Below are 20,845 nucleotides of genomic sequence, written 5' to 3'. Positions count from 1 at the left end.
GCATGTGAAGCCCCCAAGGACCGAGCCCCCTCCCTCCCACTCCCCTATTAGGACCTGCAGGTGCCGCCCCACGACTTCCTGCGAAGCCTATGTGAAGATCAGAAGCTGAAAAAAACCTGAAAGAAAATTATTTGTTTGTGTTTTTTCAAAGCATCAGGGCAAGAAGTGAAACCAGAGAACGAATACAAAGGCACTTCCAAAAGTTTGTGGAAAAAAGCAAATAAAAGATGTTTTTTCATGAACTCCCCCCCACCCCCGAACTCTTTGAAGTCCTCTAGTAAGTGTGAATGTTGGAAAATCCAGAGTTGGACTTGCAGTGGGGTCCTGCCACACGGTCGCTTTCAGTGGGGAATGTTTCGACATTTGGAAGATGAGTGATGTCATGGTGGTAACTGGAAATTGGTCATGGTGGTTGTATTTATATGTTGGGATCTTGCTTTAATGTTTGGAGCCCTAGTGGAGTCATGGTGACTTGTTGGGCTGTGATCTGCAAGGTCGGCAGTTTGAAACCACCAGCAGCTCTGCTGCAAAGATGGGACTCTGTACTCCTGTGAACAGTTAGAGTCGCAGAAACCCACCAGGGCTGTTTTTGTGCTCTGGGGCCACTGTGAATCAGTACTGACTCGATGGCAGTGAATTTGGATTTGTCCTTGCCCCACCCCAGCCTCCCACCCCCACCCCTGCAAAGTTGGGGTTACCAACATGCTACTGGGTACAGTGGAATTTTTAAGTTGGTAGGAGGTCTGGTAAAGTTTTACCTTTCGCTAATTGGAGCGAGTTATCTCAAAACTAAGCCCATTTCTGTTAAAGGCAGAGTAGGACTGCTCCTTAGGCTGTAATCTTTGTGGACACAGACTGCCCCATCTTTCTCCCATGGAGCCGCTAGGGGGTGTTCTGTTAGTGGTCAAGTGCATAAACACCGTTCCACCAAGACTCCTTCTAGCAAGTTAAGCCTTCTTAACGATCATCTTTCTTATCTAAAAAATAAGAATATCTATTAAAAATCATTTTATTGGAGGTTCGTACAATTCTTATCACAATCCATACATTCATTCATTGTGTCAAGCCCATTTATACATTTGTTGCCATCATTATTCTCAAAACATTTGCTTCCTACTTGAGCCCTTGATATCAGCTCCTCATTTTTACCCCTCCCTCCCTCAACCTCCCTCCCTCTTGAACCCTAGATAATTTATAAATTATTATTTTGTCATATCTTACACTGTCCGACATCTTCCTTCACCCACTTTTCTGTTGTCCATCCCCCAGGGAGGAAGTCACATGTAGATCCTTGTAATCCATTCCCCCTTTCTACCCCACCTTCCCTCCACCCTCCATGTATAGCCACTCTCACTACTGGTCCTGAGGGGTTTGTCTGTCCTGGATTCCCTGTGTCTCCAGTTCCTATCTGGTCTAGCCAGATTTGTAAGGTAGAATTTGGATCATGATAGCGGGGGTGGGGTGGGGTGGGTGGGGTGTGAGGAAGCATTTAAGAACTAGATGAAAGCTGTATGTTTCATCCTTGCTACCCTGTACTCTGACTGGCTCGTCTCTTCCCTGTGACCCTTCTGTAAGGACGTGTCCAGTTGCCTACAGATGGGCTTTGGGTCTCCAATCTGTACTCACCCTCATTTACAATGATATGATTTTTTTTGTTCTTTGATGCCTGATACCTGATCCCTTCGACACCTCATGGTCACAAAGGCTGATGTGCTTCTTAAAATAGAAATATTTTAAGGATTAAATTAGCTAGTGTACAAAGCACCGATGCATTGTAGATTTTACATCTATTTTTGAATCCTACTTTTTTCTCCACTCCTAGAAAAACTGATCCTAGAATCTGGGGCGAGAATAAGCTGTAATGGAGATCAAGGGTGTGGCACATGGGGAGAGAAAGGGACAGAATGGGGCCATAAGGAAGGAAGTTCTGTTATTTGAGATGGCATTCCTTTACTACTTCTACTCTAGTTCCGTCAAAGAGACTTTAAGGAAAAATCAAAAGAAAACCCTGAGAGCTGAAGACCCTCCAGATCATCATACACCCAGGTTTTTCCACTTTGGAAAACTGTGTTGGGTTGGGGTAGTAAGCCATGCATGGAGGAATACAGGGAGCCCTCTTACCAGAGGAGTGAATATTATTGAGTCCTGGTACTAGAGAACTAGGCTTGCACTTATGCCTGGTTAAGATAATGCCCCTATCATTCCATCATATTAGGCAGTAGAAAAGTGGGCAGAACCTTCAAGACAAACTGTCTCATATCTGGTATTCAGGTATTCACACACACACACACACACACGTACACACACACACGGCATCACAGCTAACACATGGTCTGGACAGAGCTGCCCCTATTAAGCACAATGAAGATTAAAAAACAACGGACCATAGAATTGTCATGCGTGCAAACAACAAACAGAAATCCTTGTAGACCAAAGGAAAAACAAGGGACATACCCACTAGAAGGAACCAAATATACAAGCACAGAAGGAACAGAGCATAAAAGAAGCATTAAGCAGAAAGCAAATCCTGCTGTTTCAGTCTATAGGGAAATTTATTGAAAAGATGAATTTAAAATAGGCCTCAAAGATAAGATGATCAAGGAGTATAACAGAATGAAAAAGGAGATTGCAGAAATAAATAAAACAACAACGGAAAACCAGAAGGAACCTCTTTGCAGATCTACAAAGCAATTTGAAAGCTGCAAGGAAAAGAATAAACTTAAAATTGAACTTAAGAGAGAGAGGAAAAGGTTGAAATAATTGCAGTGAATGCAAAGAAAATGACCAAGGAACACACAATTGCAGAGACATTTCAAAACAGAGCTTTTATTTTTTCATTTCAGATTTTTCCTTCCAAAGAAGAGGACAATTCCACTATCACATAATTATTTCTTTTTGCTTCTCCAAAGGCCTGAACAAAATGGCATAGATGAACACGTCGCCCTGCACTGATGTTACTGTGAACATCCAGTGTGGCCTCTCGAAAATGCCTTTTTCACTTGTAGTTATGAAATTGTCTTATAAATCTTTTGGTTTTGAAAAAGAAAAAATAGTGCTTCTGGGATTAATGTAGCCTACAAAAGCTTTCATCTTCCCCAAATTTCAGCTAACTGTGTGTAATAGGATGTTGAATGAGGCTTTTTCTTGTCTTGGAATTTTTGCTAAATTTTTTGCCAGAACAGAAAACTAATAGGAGTTCTTCCACTTCCTACAGAAATCCATCAATAAGCCAACAGATTCCTCTCTAGAGTCTATTAAGAAATGTTTGCTGCCTTAGTTAGCTAGTGCTGCGATATGTAATAGAAATACCACAAGTGGAGGCTTTAGCAAACAGCAATTTATTCTATTACATTTAAGGAGGCTAGAAGGAGTCTGGATTCGGGGTGCCAGCTGTTCACGAAGGCTTTCTGTCACCGTGGGCTCTAGGGTAAGGCCTCTCTCCTTTCAGCGTGGGTGGGCCTGTCACCGTGGAGACCTCCCTGACTCTTGGTATCAATATTCCCCTTCATCTACCATGTTCTCAGCCTAGGAACCCAAGGTGAGTCCAAGGATGCGCCCCACTCCTGCCTTTTCTTTCTTTGCCGCAGTCAGGTGTTTTTTTTGTTTGCTCCTTTCTCTCTCTTTTAATCTTTTATAAGATAAATGTCGATGTAGCTCATGCCCCAGGAAATCCTCTCATATTGGATCAGGACTGGGACCTTAGTAAGGGTATTACATCCCACCCTAATCCCCGTGCAACATGATTGGCTGGTCACATCTGATCATTTCATGGGGGATAATTACATCATTCGCCAGATTGCATCATTACATTAGTGCTAACTCTTGAGAATCATGGGTCCACTAAATTGACGCATATTTTTAGGAGGGACAAAATTCAATCCACAATAGGTTCTTTTGAGTTGGCTCTGCCTCACAGGGATCTTATGCACAACCGACGTGAACACTGTCTATCCCCACATTCTCCCCATCGTCATTGCTCTGTTTGAGGTCATTGCTGCCCTTGTGTCACTCTCTCTCATTCTTCTTTTTCACTGACCCTTGATTTTACCAAACATGAGGGTTTGGTTTTTCCCAGGCACTGGTCTGGCCTGATAACATGTCCAAAGTATGTGAGACAAAGTCTCACCATCCTCCCTTTTAAGCAACGTTCGGGCTTTACTTCTTTATTCCTCTGGAGGTGCATGGTTTGTTCAATGTTCTTCACCAATGGCATGATTCAAGTGCATCCATTCGTTAGGCCTCCCTATTCCATGTTCAGCTTTTGGATGCACGTGAAGCAATTTATAACGCCATGGCTTGGATCAAGCTTACTCTAGTCCTCAGGGAGATAGCTTTGCATGGAGGTTACTTCAAGGAGGACTTTTGTAGCATATTTACCCAATGCAATCAGTGGTTTGACTTTTTGGCTACTGTATTCATGAGCATTGATTGTAGAGCCAAGTAAAGTGACATCCTTGATGACTTCTACCATTTCTGTTTTTCTCATTATTGATTGGGTCAATGGTGACAGCTTTTCTTTTCTTTACCTTGAGATATAATCCATTTATCCCAAAGTGCTTCAATCCTCTTTGTTTCAACAAGCACTATTGCATAGTCTATATTATATTCAAGGTTGTTAATGAGTCAGCCTCCAATCCTGATGTCACATTCTTCTTTACACAATGCAGTTTCTAAGAATATTTACTCAACATACAGATTTAATAAATAGGGTGAATTGATACAATGCTGATGCACTTCTTTCCTGATTTTAAACCATGCAGCAAGAAAAGCTTTGTGAAAAATTTTCAATATCCTTTTTTTTCAGATATGCAGATGACACAACCTTTCTTGCTGAAAGTGAGGAGGACTGGAAGCACTTGCTGATGGAGACCAAGGATTCCACCCTCAGTATGGATTGTGACTTGAGTTAAGAAGACCAAGATCCTCACAACTAGATCAGTAGGTGACATCATGATGAATGGAGAAAAGGTTGAAATTATCAAGAATTTCATCTTGCTTGGATCCACAATCAATGCTCATGAAAGAAGTAATCAAGAGGTTAAAGATGAGTCAAAACACACAAACCTAGGGAAGAAAGAGTTCAAAGATGCACAGTAAGTGACACCTAGGATGGGAACCCCAGCCCGATGAGCCTAAGGCTCTTCCCAAGCTCCCCTTGTGGCTGTTACATAATCTCTTGTCAACTTGTGAAGGGATGGAGTCTAGCCTGTCAATCAGGTCACAGCTTGATGACCTCATTTAGAGGCACAATGGAGATTAATAGCTGACTGGGGTCCAGATACACACAGACCCTCTGCTTGTCTTCCTGTTGACAAGCCACATAGAGACCCCTGATGGAGCCAGAGCCCTGGAGCTGGAGGAGCCACATGGAAACTCACGCCAACACTGAGATGCTTCTACCACCATTGGATCCATAAGACTTTCCACCCACTGGCCTGTGATTTTCCCGCATGCGTCATTGAATGTGTTGCGTGAGTCTGAAGAGCAAATTATAGATTGGTATCAGCCATACAGGCTAATATCAGACTAATGGACTTGATATGGACTGAGCTGGGATGTTTTCTTAATATACAATTACTCTTAGGTATAAAGTTCTCTATTATACACACACACACACACACACACATAAAAAAAGATAAGTTACATTAGGTAAATCTGCTGCATAAGGCTTTAGACTTGAAAAACAAGGAAGTTACTTTGAGGATTAAGGCGTACTTGACACAAGCCATGTTACTTTCAATTACCTGATATGCATGTGAAAGTTGGACATTGAATAGAGAAGATGGAAGAAGAATCGCTCCATTGTAATGGTCGTGCTGGTGAAGAATGTTGAAAGTAGGTGGAGTGGTAAAAGGACAAACTGATGTGTCTGGGAGGAAGTAGAGACAGTGTTCCTTAGAGGCAAAGATGGCGAGACTTAGTTTTAGGTACTTTGGACATGTCAAGAGAAACCAGTCCCCAGAGAAGGACGTTATGTAAAGTAGAGGGACAGCTACAAAGAAGGAAGCCTTCCACAAGATGGATCGACTCCGTGACTGCAACAGTGCGCTCGGACACAGGCCCAACTGTGAGGATGTCAGGAGACCCAGCAGCGTTTGGTACAGAGGGTTACTGTGGTCTGGAACTGACTCGATACTGAAGAATAAGAATTAAGGAGGAGGATGGGGAGAATGAGGAGGAAGAGGAGGAGGAGGAGGAGAAGAAGCAGGAGTTTTAATCTCAGCAAACCTCGGGCAATTCTACCCTGTCCTATTAAGTTGCTATGAAATGGAATCCACCTGATGGCAGCGAGTTTGAGGGAGTTTTGATCTGTGTATCAAGATTGGGGGTTCGAATTCCCCAATCATCTTGCAGAGGAAGATGAGGCAATCAACTTCGGTAAAGATATATGGCTTCAGGAACTCCATACGGCAGGTGTGGGGAACATCCAGTCTGGGGGCTGTATAAAGCCTGAGAAATAAACACCATCTGACTCACAAAAGACAAGCCATTTCAGCCATCACATTTGGGGTGAGTTAATTAAACGTTAGATCAAAGATAGCAGGCCATTTGTGAAATAGATTACTTTCACCAGTGATGGTATACTTATTTAAATGGGCCTGGGCAGAACAGTTCCTCACCCCTGCCATATGGGGTTGCTATGAGTCAGAATTGAGAGCTGTGGATTTTGCTCTTTTTTAAACTAAAATTTTGATAAAGAATGATGCTTTCACTTAAAAGGGCATAAAGCCTTTGCTTAGAAACCAGCTGCAATAAACAGAGAGGTGGACGTATCTGACCTCCTCTGGCTTCCCAATTGCCTGGGGTCAGACAATCATAGTCTATGCTCCCTCTTTCTTTACCAATTCTGACACCAACCATTCCTCCCATGCCAGCCACTCGACCTCTATGCTGGGTTTGGTAATTCGTTGCAATGGCCAAACAGAACTCATAGACAATACACACAAAGAAGGGGGCTTCTTAGGGAAGTCAAAGGGTTACCACAAACCAAGATCAGGACCCAGTAAGGATACAGTCATTGGTCCCCGCATCCAGGAGCCAAGTGTCTCTCAGGTTCTCAGCCTCTCAGCCACTGTCCACCTGCTTGTCACACAATTCCATAATCTCAGGCCCAAGGCGCCCCCCGCCAGTCATTGTGCTGCTCCTCCAAGTCTCTGTGCCCAAATCTCGGACACATCTGGTCTTGGTGGCCTCTACGCTTCAAAAAGAGATCTTGTGTGTGCTCTTCCAGGATCCCCAGGGGTGTCTCTCTGCAACTACTTCAAAGATGGCTCATGCTTACAGTCAGAAGGGCAGTAAAGAAAATGGCCCATCCCCTCTAGCCATGCTTGCACAGTCCCCCCCAGTCGTGTGACGGGAGTTACAGAGACTTGGACCTCAGAGCCTTCCTAAGAAATTTCACTCACCCATGCCAGCATGCTATTTTTTAAATGTATATTTATTATATATTGGATGGAAATATTAAAGACTTCCTTTTTGTTTGCAGGAGCTCTGGTGGTGTAGTAGGTTGCACATTGGGCTGTTTACCACAAGGTCAACAGTTCAAAACAACCAGTCACTCCATGGGAGAAAGATGAGGCTGGGTACTCCTATAAGAACCGAACTCCCAAAGGTGAGGTCTACTCTGTCCTATAGTTTTGCTTATGTCTGTATGACTTGATGATAATGCTGGCATTTTGAATTTTGGCTTAGCTGTAAGCTTTAGTTTCTCTCAAAGTGTCTTGAATCTTTAAAATTTAGTATTTCATTACAAATGTCTCAACATGGATGAACTAATTTGGTACTAAGTTAATTCAGCTGTCATTTGGGAACAAACACACAGAATCAGAACTTATTTAATGTAAGGCTCAATTTGTTGAAAGTGTGTAAGGGTCAGTGATTTTGGACAGTTTTCTGATTCTGAAATATAGTGTAATTATTTAAGTTGGTTCTTCTGACATCAAGCACAACCTGTGCTGTTCCTTCTCAGGCCTGGGAACCTCTCCAGAATAGAGGGGGGCAGAGTCACAGAGTATGTTTGGACACTTTTAATGTTCTTTTTATTTATTTATGACATTTTTAGAAAAACAAGTTTCACAGCTAGGAATTATTAACTAAGTATTTTTATTTGTTTGCAACATATTCCCTTTATTCATTACAGCTCTGATAACTTCCTGGTTTTCTCCACTGTCTTCTGCTCCGCGGGCAGAAGTGGAGGACTGGTACACCCATCGACCCATTGTTTCCTCTTCCCCTCTGAGTTTCTCTTTCCAAGCTACATTGTTGTGAAGATTCTGCACACTGCACCCTAGATGGAGCTCTTCCCCATGTGGTTGAAGGAATGTGGACAGGGTCAGTTTTCTCTTGTTAATTCGCCATGCAAGCACCAGTCAATGCTTCTGGGACTCTTGACAAATATAAAGAACAGAAAAGAAGGAGAAACAAGGGCAAGGAAAGTAGGACAAACAAGAAAAAGAAAGAAAGGAAAAGCAAGTCAGGTAAAAGTATATAGAAAGCAATAAGTGGTATAGGAACATTGGAAGTTGTTTGGATGTGTCTCTATGGGACCAACTTTTGTGCCACATTAGTTTGTGGAAGGAGCACTGGTGGTGTTGTTGGGAAAGGGTTGGAGTACTAGCCTCAAGGTTGGCAGTTCAAACCAACCAGTTGGTCCGTAGGAGAAAGATGAAACTATCTTATAAAGATGTACAGACTCAGAAACTATATAAACCGAGTTAATTGTGGTTCAGAATTGACTCCCGGGCAGTGGGTTTGGTCTTTTGATTATTCTGGTTTGCATAATTGAATGGGTGTATCAATGGGATTACTATGATTCTGGCAGTTTACCTCTTCACTAAGAATAATACAATAAGTTAGTGGGAAGAGTCACAGACATGTAATATTTAGATCATTGTAGGAAATACTGGAATTCAAGAAAGCTCATCAATGTCATCCCCTCATCTTGAGCCAACTGAACAATTAGACAGATGTGTGAGGTAGACGGCAGTCCAAAATATCATCCAGAGAACAGACACAGCTTAACTCAGCAGTCAAGTAGCCATGAAAACTTTCTGTCCTCCCAATCGAGCTCTTGGCACAGAATAAACAAAAGCAAGATTTAATCTGTAGGGGAGAATTAAATCCTTTATCAAATCATTATTTCCTGTCGTACAGAGTGGATATGAGAAGGGAAAAATGCCAATGGAATATCGACTTGTTAGCTCATGACAATTGAAAAATGTGGATCAATGCTGTTTTCCAACAGCCAGAGAGCTCAATCAATCTTCATTGAGAGAATTAAAGTTTAGAGAAGACAAGACTTGTTTAGCGTAGTCTCTTCTTAGACATTCCAGAATTGTGAATAAGTGCCTCCTCTCACAGTTCACGGGGATCCACATACAGTACATTTATGTCATATGAAGTTGATCCCTTGGTTCCATAGCACCATGTGGGTTTAACGAGAAAGCTTACAAGCCAAGGTTCAGAGAAGAGTAGCCATACGCCCCCACGTTGCATCATCCCACAGACGTGAACTGAGGTGCTCTGCCGTGCCTGCAGCATCTATTTGCACCCACTCCCCAGCTATAATCTTTGTCATGCTGCAACCCTGGAGCAGTTTTTTTTTATGGTGTCAACTATTTGCATGGGTTGCCTGGGAAAGCCGTTTTCTCAGTACCTGAAGACCAAGGTTTCAAGTACAAACCCTTATTTTAAACGGATTTTAAGAATATGATTGTGTACTTGAACTCTGTTTTAGAATAGGCCTAAAGACCAATGAGGTGCTAAATGTGCACATAGCCCCTCTGCTGAGTGGTGAGGGACCTACTGGTTCTTGCTGGCTCACTGCCCAGGCTACCCACCTGTCTTTAAGAATAGAGAAAAAGCTCATGCTCTTGGAACAGCACTTAATAGTAACACTGCTTTTAAAAACAAACCAACAAATAAACAACTAAAAACAGACAAGAAAGAATGATTTCTTATCAATAGAAATCAGTTTCTGAATTTGTTATAATGACTTGCTCTATATACATGAAGAATCTTGGCATCAATGAATTTTTAGATTCGCTGAATCACTTGGCATTTTCTGGGAGAGCACACAACAGTAAGCGAGTACTCAAAGAAAAGAAAGTGGGCTCGAAATGGAGAGATCTTGACATCTTTCCTTAATGAAAGATAAACGTTGGCATCGCTTCAGAAAAATAAATTCTAATGTGTGGTCTAATAGCAATGCATTTAAGAAACACTATGTATATATAACATAAAAAAGAACTTTCTATTAGTGAATAGTGGCCACTCCTTGACTAACAATGAATTCCCACTATTACCTCTCAGTGGAAATACATCTTAGTAATGAAATAACCTTTTAAATTAATTGATTCTACAATCATTTATCACAGTGTAACAGCTGTCAAAGCAGGCTAACAACTGAATAAAATGTAGAGCTCCTTCATTTCCACATGACAGTGAGTTCCTTAGACTCTGTTATGTTATCATAGGAATGCTATTCACATATCAAGAGGTGGCGCTGTAGAGAGAAAGATGCTTCAAATCCTAAATGAAATGGAGCACTAGAGTGCCAAAAACACCTTGTCAATTTAATGATCATATTCAACTAGGGACAATTTTCCTCTAGGCTAAATAAATAAAGGAAGAGGGTTTGTCTTGAAGCTCAAAACTTGTATCCACACTCATCTTCCTTGTGACAATGGTCCCTGGCTAGAATAATATTGTGTGTGACGTAGACCATCATCGGTAGCTCTTTTCCAGCTGTTGAGAAGAGCTTGGCTGAGTCTGGAAGTCTCTGTAGGGCTGTGATGTTGCTGTTCGTGGGAGGTGCTGTTGAGGCGGTTCCAACTCATAGCAACCTGACGTAAAGCAGAGTGAAACATCACCCGGTCTTGAACCATCCTCACAATGGTTCTAATGTTTGAGTCCATTGTAGCCACTGTGTCCATCTATTTTGTCTAGGACTTCATCTTAGTCTCCACTTCTCTACTTTTCCAAGGATGATATCCTTTTGAATGGACTGGCCTCCCATGCCTATATGTCCAAAGTCTGTGAGATAAAGTCTAGTCATCTTTGTCACTAAGAAGCATTTTGGCCATACTGCTTCCAAGACAGATTTGTTCATTATTTTGGCAGTCATGGTAATTTCAATATTCTTTGCAGGCACCATAATTTGAAAGCCTCATTTCTTCTCCGGTCCTCTTCATTCAATGTCCAACTTTCACATGCATGTGAGGTAATGGAAAATATCATGGCTTGGGTCAGGTGCACCATAGTCCTCAAAGTAGCCTCCTTGCTGGTCAGCACTTTAAAGAGGTTTCCTGCAGATTTACCTTATGCATTGTGTCCTTTGATTTCTTGATTGCTGTTTCTAAGAACATTGATTGTAGAGCCAAGTAAGACAAAATCCTTAGCATCTTCAATCCTTTTTTCCATTTCTCATGATGTTATGTACTGGTCCAGTTGTGAGGATTTTGGACTTCTTTACATACATGAGTTGTAATTCATACTGCAGGTTTCGATCCTTGATCTTCATTACCAAATGCTTCAAGTCCTCCTCACTTTCAGCAAGTAAGATTGTGTCATCTGCATGTTGCAGGTTATTAAGAAGCCTGCTTCCAATCCTGATGCCACATTTTCCCCCACAGACTCCAGCTTCTCTGACAATCTTTTTAGCACACAGGTTGAATAAGTTTGGTGAGAGGATATAACCCTGTCACACATTTTTCCCGAGTTTAAACCATTTGGTATTCCTTTGTTCTGTTCCCACAACTTTCTCTTGATCCATGCCCAGATTCCACATGAGCACAATGGAATGTTCTGGAATTCCTATTCTTCCCAAGGCTATTCTTGGTTGCTTATGGTCCACACATTGGAATGAATTTTCTTGGTCAACAAAACACAAGTAAACATCTTTCTGGTATTCTCTTCTTTCAGTCAAGAGCCACCTAATGTCAGCAATGATATGCCTTCTTTGGCATCCTCTTCTGAATCTGGCCTGAATTTCTGCCAGCTCCCTGCCAATGTACTGCTGCTACAGTACCACTGTTGTTGGGTAATCTTGTGCAAGATTTTATTTGCATGTGATATTAATGATATTGTATGAGACGAGCATTCTGTTGGGCTCGCTTCCTTTGGAATGGACACAAATATGGATCTCTCCCGAGCAGTTAGCCAGGTGGTTGTCTTCCCAATTTCATGGAAAATCTAAGTGAGCGTTTCTAGTGTTTCATCAGCTTGATGGGTGTCTCATAAATTCCCGGAATCTTGTGCTTGGCTAATGTCGTTAGTGCAGCTTGGATTTCCTTCTTCAGTCCTATTGGTTCTTGATCATGTGCCACCTCTGGAAAAGGTGGACTGTCGAGCAGTGCTTCTTGTCTCAGTGATTCTGTGGATTTCTTCCATCTTTGATGTTTCCAGCACCTTTTCAATGTTTTGTCCATAGGATATTTCAATATTGCAACTCAAGCCTTGGCGTTTTTCTTGCGTTCTTTCCGTTTAAGACATGCTGAGCAAGTTCTCCTTTTTTGGTTCTTTAACTTGAGGTTTTGCTGATTTAATTATGATGTTTTCCTTTGTCTTCTTGAGCTTCCCTGTGACATTTTCTATTTAGTTCTTTGATTTCTTCCATTTGCCTTAATAACTCTACAGTTAAGAGAAAGTTTCCGTCTCTTCCGGCATACACTTTGAGCTTGCCTTTCTTGTCAAAAGTTGTTCTAGTGACATATAATTTGAATGATTCAATAGTTCAGTCATGTTCAGAGCACTGCACAGTCATCACTACAATGCATGTTAGGACGTTTTCTCCTTTCTCATGTTCCTTGTGGTTATCTCCTCATTTCCCAGAAACCTCCCTGCTGTGCCCCAGGGTAATTGTCAATAGAGTAACTGTCTTTGTAGATTCACCTGTCTTGAATTTCATGTACACAAAATAATACAAAACAAAAACAAGAAAATTCCTACAATGACAAAATAAAATATGAAAGAAAAACTTCAATTGAAAAAAAAGCAGAAAATACAAAAACCTGAAACAGCCCAAATGTCTACCCGGACATGAAACTCTGACATATCCCCAGAATGGAATATCTCTTTGAAATAGCGATGAAACCATGAAACACCTCATGGGAAGGATGGACTCAGAAACCATTCCTCTGAGGGAACTTAGTCAATCACAAAAGAGCAAGTAATGGATGAGTCCGCTGCTATAAGAAGAGACTACAAGACAAAGACAAGCCTCTACTCTCAGGTGCTGTAATGAAAGGTACAAAGACCTAGAGTTAGAAAAACAAAAGGGAAGAACAGGCTCCATATATCTTAAGTTGAAAGAACTAAAGAAAAAACTCAAGCCTTGAGTTGAAATATTGAAAGATTCAAAATGGACAAAATATTGAACAATGCAAGAAGCATCAGATGAAGACAGAGGGAATACCCATAATCACTGATACAAAAGGAACTGGTTGACAGGTAAGCTTTTCAGCAGGTAGCACATGATCAAGAACCAATGGTACAGAGGGAGGAAGTCCAAGCTGCACTAAAGATACTAGCCAAAAACAAAGTTCCAGGAATTGATGGAACACCAAATGAAATGTTTCAACAAGCTGATGAAACACTAGAAACACTTATTTATATTTTCCATGAAATTTGGAAGACAGCGACCCAGCCAACTGATTTGTAGAGATCCGTGTTCGCACCCATTCCAAAGAAAGGTTACCTGGCAGAATGTGAACTTAGACAAGAATGACATTAACATCACACACCAGGGATATCTGCTGCAGATCCTCTAGCAATGGTTGCAGTGGTACATTGTTAGGGAGCTGTCAGATTTTCGGGTGAGATTGAGAAGAAGAGAATAGGACACGTGGGATATCATTGCTGATGTCAGATGGATCTTGGCTGAAAGCAGAGAGTAACAGAAAGAGGTTTTGCTTGTGTTTTGTTGACCAGTGTGTAGACCCTAAGCAACTATGGAGAACTTTGAGAAGCATGGGAATTCCAGAACATTTCATTGTGCACGTGTGGAACCTCTGTGTGGATCAAGAGGCAGTTGTGAGAACAGAACAAGGGAATACTACGTGGTTTAAACTCAAGAAGGGTGTGCATCAAGATTGTGTCCTATTGTCAATTCAATTTATATATTGAATAAATAATTAGAGAAGCTGGATTCTATGAAGAAAAATATGGCATCAGGATTGGAGGAAGGCTTAGTAACAGCCTGCAATGTGCAGATGACGCATTCTTACTTGCTGAAAGTGAGGAGGACTTGAAGTATTGGATGATGAAGATCGAGGATTGCAGCCTTCGCTATGGATTACAACTCATATATGTAAAGATCAACATCTGCAAACTGGACCAATATGTGATGTCACGATAAATGGAGAAAAGGTTGAGGTTGGTCAGGATTTCATCTCGCTTGGCTCTACAATCAATGCTCTGGGAGCAGCAATCAAGAGATAAAAGTATGCACTGCATTTGGGGTAAATCTGTTGCAAACGACTGCTTTAAAATGTTGAAAGGCAAAGATATTACTTTGAGGAGAAGGGCAAGCCTGACCTAAGCCATGGTGTTTCCTGTTGCCTCATCCGCATATGAAGGTTGGACAGACTAAGGGAGACTGCAGCAAAGTCAATGCGCTTGAATTGTAGTGCTGGGAAATTAGACCGGAAGTACCACGGACTGCCTAAAGAAGGAACAGATTGGTCTTTGCAAAAGTGTAGCCAATGATCCTTAAAGGCAAGGAGGGTGGGAGTTCATCTCGCGTACTCTGCACACGTTGTCAGGAGAGACCAGTCCTTAGAGAAGGACCTCATGCTTGGTAACATGGAGGGTTGGTGACAATGAGGAAGACCCTCCTCCCTCTGGGTTGACAGAAAGGGCTGCAACAATGGGATCAAACATAGGAACACTTGTAAGGAAGGCACAGGATGGGGCGGTGTTTCTGTCCGTCTTACATAGTGTCACCACGGGTTGGAAACACCTCTAAAGCACTTGACAGCAACAGCGACAACAACATGAAGTTTTACATGTTTGGTCTGTGCAGTTGGAGTTTCCTGGTGTGTGTGGTAGGAGGTGGGAGTGTGTGTTCAATTCTTTGCTGTGACTGTAGAACATTTAGGCCAAATCAGGATGGCAAGGTGACCTTTTGTCATGGATCAAGTATTGCGGAATTAGGGAGTAGCACTCAGCTAGTAGGTGGGACAGCAAGAGGGGCTAGCGTGGTTGGATAATATGGACTCATTTTTTCCTCTTGCTGAGTGGGGCAAAGAGGAAAAATAAAAACTAAGATCAATAGTAGGAAGGAAGAAAAGGACAATAAAAAGAAAAGCAAGGGATGGAAAAGAAGAAAAGAAAATAGAAGCCAAGAAACAAAACAAGAAAAAGGGTAAGCTGAGTCAGAAGTGGGCAATGCGACTAGGCGGTGGTGGCATGCTCTGCCAGCATATAGGTGGCGAGAGGCAGGGAACCCACTCTCCAGTGGCACCCTCAAGCACACTGAACAATCTGATTGCTGGCCCAGGAGTTGGTGGGGGTGAAGTACTGGGTTCCCAGCTGCGCTTGTCTCCATATGTTGAGTGATATGTGTGCCTATAGGGCAGTGATGGCATGGGGAGTGTCACTGGTTGCTGGGGTGTGTGTGTGTATGTGTGTGTGTGTGTGTGTGTGACAGGTTCCCACACTTCTGTTCCCAGGAGGGTTTGGGAAGTGAGGAGAAAACGATACTTTCTGGTCATTCACCACCAGTGTGGCTGCTGGTGCAATCCTGGGCAAGCAGAGCCGGCTACCTGGTTCCTGTCCTGATTGAAATGGTTCTTAGGATAATTCAAATTGGCCATGTTTTGCAGTGTCAGTATTTTCCTTGTTTGATATTTTTCGTCAAGCTCTTTTTCTTATTTATGTTTGATCTGCTTTTTATCTTTTCCTTTTAAGTTCGGGGTTCCCGGATTATCATCTATATGGCTGTTAGTCAGTTTCTCAGGTCTGTCTTTAGTGGGTCTGGGTAGTATGTCTGCCTAGTCCAGTATCTGACCTTCTCCCCGTAGTTAAGAAAACTTGCTGCTAAAAAGAGACAACACGTAGAATAAGAATTCCTTGTTACAGTGGGCACCATGGGGGAGAGGCATAGGGAGCTGAGATCAAGGCGTTCAGGAAGGAAGAGAATGCTTGAAGCCGACTGTGGGAGCAGTTGTACAATTCTGCTCGATGCGATTGCACTGTGGAATGATATGCCAGTAGCTCTGTTAGCTTCCAAGAAAATGGTTGTGAAAAAAAGATAATTTCTTTAGATTTAAATACTTTATGGAGCTAAATCTATAGTAGTTTGTACACAGCTTCTTTGTGCATTGTTGGTCTCCATGGATAGTTATCTCTTGACTGAATATATTCTGAATTTTGAAAAATGCATTTTCGGTTAGAAATAGAACAAGGAGGGAAACTTTAAAAAATTGCATCGTGCAAAAACATTTAGCAAAATAAACTTAAGTGATTCAAACTAGTCTTTAGTGTTTAAGAGTTTTCAATAAATTCATTTTACTGTAATGTTTTATAGGTAAAAGTGAACTTTCTAATGGTTTTCCTACACTTGATCTTAGCCAAAAGGCCGAGAAGCGATCTAATGGTTTTCCGTGTAGGTAAATTTGCTATTATATTTGAATACAAAACTATAAATCATATTGCTTGCGTAAAATAAAGGCAATTGATGAAAATTTTCAGGCTTTCTGTGGAAGGTTAAGAAATGACAGAAAGCAATATGTGAGTGGAAGGAGAAAGAACGGCCAGTCCTTCTCTGCCTGCCCATTATTTTAGTAGCCTGGATATCAAAACCTGAGCCTTAAGCTTCTCAAGTTTGCATAAGGCAGTATTATTTATGTTTGTTCTTTCAACTTACCTTTATTTATTTTTCTCTTATATAATAATTTCTTTTCTTCCTAATATCAGTTTTTATCCAGAGCTCTACTATGCCATATTATATTTTCTAGACCATGACTCACTGAAGGAAGGGATTACAATATAATTGTATCCATTGAGCAATGTCTGCACAGGATATTATGAAATAAACATTTATTAGCTAAATAAATGAACTATTAGTATGTGAGTACATAGTAATTTTTTATACAAAAGCCTTCTTTATAATGTATTATCCATTTTGTGACTTTATTACAGAAGATTATTTTGCATGTATTTTAAAGCAGAACAAGTTTATCCTGATGCTCGCTCCCCCTCAACAGAATAGATCTAATTGCAAAATCTGCTTCTGTGCAAAGTTCTAGTGATGATTCATTGTTTTTCATTATTGTCCTGGCATCTAACTATACATGCTCCATTGCCCATGCCGTCTCCATGAATGAAGAAATACTTTCGCAAAAGAGGCCGGACCATGTGCTCTATCTTGTCAGCTTAACTGGAAATTGCTGGGTGCAAAGTGACTAGCTGCTTCTTGGAAGTTTACGAGCACTATTTTTTTTCTTTTTTTGGTTGTAAATTATGAATATCATACTCTTTTTTATAGTAGTTCTTTAAGGTTCTGGGTAAGTATCTTTTTAAAGGAATAAAATCTGTATGTTTTCTTTCAAATAACTCTGACTAGTATTGTGAGATATTTATTGAAAGACTAAAATATATTTATTAAATGAATGAATTAAACTGCCCACAAAGGATGGATGACAGACACTCACACTGTGGTTTATCACATGTGATAGCTGTGGAACTCAGGCCGTAGGACACAACTCCCACAGATGTGCAAACTGAATGTGGGCATGTGTTCAATAATGGGACACGCACACCCACCAGCCCCACATACACATCTTGTTAAGCATTCTCTAGGAGTTCATCGTCTTCCTATCTCTCAGGACTGCAGCCTTGTGAGACGCCTCCACGCCACGCGGGACGTAAGCAGGGTGCTAGGCATTTGAGTCAAGCTCATGCAGTTTGACTAAGTGTCGTCAGGTACAGTTCTCAGGAGGAGTGAGTGATGGTCTTTTAGCTTTGCATTCTCTTCTGCACCTCCTCATGAAAATTTCTAGCAGATCAGCCTCCTCCTTCAGAAAAGGTCAAATTCAAATGTAGGTAAGAATATTTAGACATTCTAATCTCTCTCACTCTTTGGTGATAAATTGACATTTTTGTTTTTGAAATAGTTGCCGAGTTTCTAGGTGTCTGATTTCCAACCCAAAACACGTGGATTTGAGCGGTCGGTCTGGAAAATGCCTGAGAAAACGCCGGCTGCATAATGGCTGGCACGTGGTCCGTGAATGCCGTGCTATGCAGTGCGGACCTGCATCTAAGTGTTCCTGATTGTTACCAAGGCCTGAAAAATGTGTTTCCAATTGGATTTAGAGCCCAGGAGTCTTAACATACTTCTATGGAGCAATGCATATCAAGTGAGCAGACCATGCATAATCATGCTGAAACGCTGAGTCGTTTTCTTCTGTTTATTCGTCATCTGAGGCGTTTCTATTCGCTGCTTAAGGTCTGTGTTTCTGGTGCGTCAAAAATGATCTTTCAGGTAAAGAGTCTCTGGAAACTATGTAAACAAGCTTGGCCCCTTTAATCAATAATTCAATGAATTTATTTAATATTAAAATTCCTTATGATAAAAATATATGAGATTTATATTACCTTTGTTCAAGGTCTGCTTTCCAGTAAATGTAATAAATAAATTTATCTCCACAGGCACAAATGTGTACACAATTTGTGTTCAATTATCTGGTGAAGTGGTTTCTTTGAGAAAAATCCCCAAACATCTTGCTTTGAAGTTGGTAAGCTATGAGAAGGCCTTTTGAAATGGAATTTAAATGTGTTTCTTGCTGTTACAGAAAAAAAAAATATCCCTTCCAAATTTTCACATTAGGGAATTTAGTTCTTTGAGCTCCAAGTGTCTCTTTAAAAGGCCCCCACAGCCCCACAAACAGCATTTTGTTATTTGCTAACAACTGGTAAACAGTTTGTTTCAACACCTGTGTCAAAATGGAATCTAATTTGCATAATTATGTGTAGCATAAACTAAAAAGTCAAATATGTTATTAGGAGAGACCAGTCCCTGGTGAAGCAGAAGGGCAGCAAACAGAGGAAGCCCCTGGACAAGGTGGGCCGCGACAACGATGCACCCACACGTGGGAACAATTGTGATGCTTCGTTCTGCAGTGCACAGGGCCACTGTGAGTCAGGACGGACTTACTGGCACCTAACAGCAGCAGCAACAACAACAACAAAAAGATAAGCAAGATAGATTAAATGTTAAGCCCTTAAGAAAACTTTTATGTTTTCCTAAGATTAGAAGGAAAATATCAGTATATGGAAACTAAACAGTTAACAAGATTCATGGTGGTGGTGTGTGCTATGTAGTCCATTTCAACTCCTAGGACCCTGTGTTAGCGCAGAGGAGGTCTGACGACTTTGCAGGAGACCGTGCCCAGGTCTCTCCATCCTCAGAGCACCAGGTGGGTGCTGACTGCAGACCACCTTTCAGTTAGCAACTGAGCACTGTAATTATTGAACGGCCAGAAGTTCTTGCAAAAATTGCAACATAAAGAAACACATAAAATACATTATAAATGGTCATCAATGAATTGCATGACCAAGAAAAGTTTTAAACAAATATTAAGTGGATCTGTATTTTCAAAATGCCTCTAATAGCCTTTACCATCTTTTAAACAGCCTTTAGCATAAAATATTCATTTGTGATTTTAAATCATAAATTAACTTTTCAGAATGGAATTAAACTCTGGAGAGGTGGAATTTTGCACTGGCAAATGAGAACCATCCTTTGATGTAGAGGTGGGCCTCTTCCTTTCTCCTCCCCTTTGCTTAAATCTTCTCTCTTTTCCCTTTCTTCATCTACTACTCTGAATTTTCCCTTCCTTTCTTTCCAATTCCTTCATTTATTCTTCCTTTCCCTCTTCCACATTTATAATCATTATATTTTAGTTGTGCTGTGAACTGAGGATGTGCCCAAGCGAATGTGATGTTATTTATCTTCTCAAAAGAGTTACAAAGCATTCATATTCAGATTGGTAGTAACGGCCATGCACGGACAGCAGTCTCAAGGCAGTACTCAAATCAAGCATAACTCCGACACTTGAGATTGGAAGAAGGCTAGAAAGCTGAAAACGAGTTAGGAACGGGGCGAGCAACGTAGGTAAAAACAAGGAAGAATGCGATAGTGTGATTCATGTAGTCCTGTGGGGATTCAGACACAGGTGATGAGTGTGGAGTTTCCTGGAGAGGTAGGCATGGACTAGATTTAAACTCATCATCTTTTGCGTGGCTAAGAGATTTCGGCTTTATTTCACAGTATAAGCTTCGGTGACATAGTTCGGCAAAGGTCCAGATAATCACTCCACTGAGATCTCATAACCATTCAATGCTCTCATTGCAGTTCAAACACATCCAAGAACAGGATGTGAATGAGGGGGACTGTATGTCAGTGAAAATTTTACATAATTATTGACACGGAAATTTGAATTGTATATAACTTTCATCAGTCACAAAATGTTCTTTTGTTATTTTTTTCAATCACTAAATATGTAAAACCAAATCTTAGCTTATGAGTTGTACAAAACAGATCACAGATTGAGTTTGACTCATGGGCTGCAGTCTGATGATTCCGGCTACTTGCAGATGATGAATTATCATTGAAGCATTTGAATACAAGGGTTGATATAATCTTACATGCCTTTTAGAAAGATATTTTCATTTTCCATGTAGTATTTCCTAAACTGTGCTCTTCAGAACCATACTGGAAGTTGCTCTGGACAGAAAGGTCCCCTGAGCAACAATCTCAGGAAATGGCCTATGCTGTAACTGTTTTTCAGCGATTCGCAAGGCACATTCATGTGTTACAGGCTGAGAATGGTTGTTGAGATAA

At 41.1% G+C, this 20,845-nt stretch overlaps 1 non-coding gene across 1 annotated transcript; it reads right to left on the bottom strand.

The window, feature by feature from the left end:
* Positions 1–16,406: 16,406 nt before the first annotated feature.
* Positions 16,407–16,591, bottom strand: LOC142426944 (U2 spliceosomal RNA). Its single transcript, XR_012779807.1, has one exon. It is a non-coding gene; the product is annotated as a U2 spliceosomal RNA (small nuclear RNA).
* Positions 16,592–20,845: the final 4,254 nt, after the last annotated feature.

The sequence above is a fragment of the Tenrec ecaudatus genome, chromosome 14 (genome assembly GCF_050624435.1).
Source record: "Tenrec ecaudatus isolate mTenEca1 chromosome 14, mTenEca1.hap1, whole genome shotgun sequence".
Lineage (NCBI taxonomy): Eukaryota > Metazoa > Chordata > Mammalia > Afrosoricida > Tenrecidae > Tenrec > Tenrec ecaudatus.
Note: the sequence above shows the minus strand (reverse complement) of the source record. Positions and strands in the feature narration are given on the sequence as shown.